We start from the raw sequence: 3,564 nt of genomic DNA, 5'->3' as shown, positions 1-3,564 counted from the left end.
GAAGAGTCCTTTTCAGTCCCATTGCAATGGGAACATTGCAAAGTGTTAAGTTTAATGTTTATTGATGGTCTAGGAAACCAGGGTCCGTGCCTAACTAATGCATGATGGCCTTTTATGATGAAAGAGCACATCAGTCACACTGTGTGAAAGCAAAGGGACCTGGCCAGTAATGTCCCAGTAGTAGAGAGCCTTTCCTTGAGTTTTCCTACCCAGTGACTCTTCAGTTATCTTATGCTCTGTGAACCTCATAACTAAGCATTCTCTTTAGATGGCCACAGAAGACCAGGAAAGGCGATGGCTGCCCGGTCAGCTCCTCTCAGGACTTTGACTCCTTCTACTGTGTCCTGGATCATCGGCAGATGGGACACACAAGAGCTGAGCAGAGCCAGACTTTTACCTGGAATACAATGAGCTCCGGCTGTGATGCCCAGGCCAGAAAATCTATATAACACACACACTGCAAGAAAAGACAGTGGAGTCACCAACAGCAAAGTTCATCTGGTAAGAATGTTAGGACGCTCTTTCTGATGCCCTGTATGTCTTTGTCAGGCTTGGAATGGGGATTCTAGGGTTATGAATGGAAGCAGAACCTTTTGACACCAAAGCAATAGAAGCAAGGCATAGCCAAGTAGATGGACAGACAGGTAGGACACTCACAAGCCTTGGACTTGTGGGTAAGAGGACTGAGCAGTGAGGAACCTAGGCTGCTCTCTGAACAGAGGGAGAGTCAGGCTTTTACTGGCTGGCTGAAGTGATAACACGTGGGCAGAGAGACCCATCATCTCTCTGACGAACTTTAAGTGCTCATGCTGATGTTGTTGCCTAAATTACACAAAGGAGGGATACAAGCAAACAAGCCATGCTTTTACTCAGTATCCAGCTGAAAGCCTACAACTATATTTGCCTCTGTCCCATTGGGGTGTTTCTGTCTCAGGGATGCCTTGCTCTCTATGGCCAAAAACCGTTCATCACTTGAATAGAGTACTGTCACCTCCCAGACTCTCCACCCAGAAGTGGACATGGACTAAGGAAATCCAGATACTGAGAAGGTAGGGCAGGGAATAGGGTTCCAGCCATTGTCCTTGTACAGGACCATTATGCCAAGTCCTGTGTCCTTTGAGCTAAGCTAATTTTCTCTATTGTGTTGAAGGCCATCAATGATTCATTCCCACAGTGCTTAAGGACCCGTACACATGAGTGCTCTCAAAACTGTAGCCAGACCAATCTGGGCAGGGCCAAATTAGAAGAGACCCCAGTGGCAAGGGACATGTGCAATGCAGAGCAGAGACTATTTGGCAGCCAACACAGTATCATGCCATTACTGTAGCTATAGAAGGATGGCTCTATCAGGGACAGGCAGCCCTGCATAAAGTCATATTTGTACAGGGGCTTAACCTTTGCCAAGTATATTAATATTCTTTTATTCACTGTATACATTGAATAGTGTAACACTCTGTTATAATGTCACGGTTGAGGGAATGCATGATATAAGTGGTATGTTTTTCCAGGAGCACAGGATTGATAAAAATAGAACCATGGTTTGCAGCTAGTGTTTCCAGCAACAATCAGTCTAGTCTAGTTCCAGCTTGAGCACACCTGCATCGTCCTACCTCACTGACCCATGGACTGCAGCTCAAGAGGTTGCACAGTCTATGGAGGGAGCCATCTGTTCCTCTGATTGGTAGCAAGAACATAAAAGCTGGGGCCTTGGTAACAAAAGAGAAAACAAAAAACAAAACCAACCAGCCAACCAGAGAAACAAAAAACGATATACAATACTCCGAGGGACAGTTGGACACAGTGGACGCTCAAAGGCTCCAGAACTTTAAGGTTGGAGAGCTCACACATCGTACAATAGCCCTGTGTCCTTCCGAAGCCGAAGAGAACAGGTTGCTAATGGAAAGATACCAAAAAGGGAGCAAGCATAACCTTAGCTTTGAGATGTCATTCTACTTCCTGTGCCGGCACCTGAGGCTTGCCAAACAGAGTTTGGTCAAGAACTGAACTGAATGGGGCCAACAAGGGGGGCCCAAGTGGGAAGGGAACTAGCAGGGGCAGAAACTATTTGAAGACTTCCCTTCTGGGAAGAGGAGAATCCATAGTCTATAGGAGAATGCACGCAGGCTCTGGGTTCGTTATCCCGTAGCTCATGTTTGGGATTCTCAGTGGAAGAAGAGAGCCACCCAGTTGCTTCAACGGGATGACTGTCTCTGACCTACAGCTAAGCCACCCTGCTCTCTATGGGAATGGGATGCCATGCGAAAGAAGAGCAAGATATTTCCAACCTGAGAATAGGCCACACTGGGGCAGGATCTTTAGGCAGGAAATGTTCCCGTGGCATTTCCCAAAAGGCTCTTGAAAACCTTCCAAGATGAAGTTCCAGAGCCCAGACCTGAGGTTTGGCTTCTCAAGGTAGATAATGTCTGCCAAAGAACTGTGTGTTGGGGACCATGAGCGTAGTGCCTATAACACTGGAAGGGACGAAAAAGCAGGCTGGATGGGGGACAGAACATGAGACACTTCTGCAATCTGATTCGATTCGAGAACATCTTGATCAGTATATGCTGTACCTTGGAGACCTGCATAGAGCAGAGGGAGGAGCCATACACCTGTGCACTTGAGTTGTCTAGGAGCCAGTATCATCTTCCTCCCAGGCAAACGAGACAGTGGGTGAGGTTCAAGTAGTCATATGGATAACCCTCTTCTGTTTTCTCCTGTACAGTCTTCCTTTGTCCCCTGACTGGGCTCAATGTGTAGTTCATTAAGCTCCAGGTCCAGTACCTGGAGAGGGCCTACTTCTCTTGTGACAGGCAGGGATAGGACAGGTGGACAAGGAAGGAACTCACACAGAAAAGTTTGTTCAGGGACTGTTGCTGTTCTTTCTCATGTCTGTTCCTCCCAGACACCACGTGCATGGTCTCAGCACCCATGCTAAGGGACACCCAGAATTGACACTCTCGCATCCAACTAGGCTCTGTTTCCAGCTCAGCCAATCCCTCAGGAGCCAAAGGGAAAGAGACGGAGAATCCTATACAAAACACGGCTGCTGACCTGTGTCAGAGCGGACCTCATTAAAGAAAAGGAAGAGACTAGGAGCAGTGGTTAAAGACAAGGGGCGCTGCTCACTGAAGAGCCAGTGTAGACCTTGCAGGAGGGAACCAGTGTGACAGGGCTCCCACGTGCAGCAGGGCCATGAGAAGGATGTTCCTCCAGACGTACTCCAGCTTGGGCGGGGCCCCTCTTCATTCTGGTAGTTGGGGTCACTGGTATCTTCCTTCATTTCAGGACGGATGCTTTCTCCCCATTGTTGGAGCACCTTTTCTAATTTCTCTCCTTTATTCTTTAGCTCCCCAAAGAGAGGCTTTGTGATGGTGGTGGTCCTGGTGGTCATTGAGGAGCTGGAAAGCTGTCAGAAGAGGGAGAGGAAAGGTGGCAGAGTAGCCGTGCGCAGTAGCAGGGAACCTATGTTCTCCAGGGCCGGTCAGGGAAGAATGATGCACAAGCACAGGTCCTGCTTCAGTGCCTAGGTTAAGAAGGGTTAGCTTGAAGGGAAAGTTCCCTTGA

Source organism: Mus pahari, chromosome 1, assembly GCF_900095145.1.
Source record: "Mus pahari chromosome 1, PAHARI_EIJ_v1.1, whole genome shotgun sequence".
NCBI lineage: Eukaryota > Metazoa > Chordata > Mammalia > Rodentia > Muridae > Mus > Mus pahari.
The sequence above is the reverse complement of the archived record's forward strand: the minus strand, read 5'-3'. Positions refer to the sequence as shown.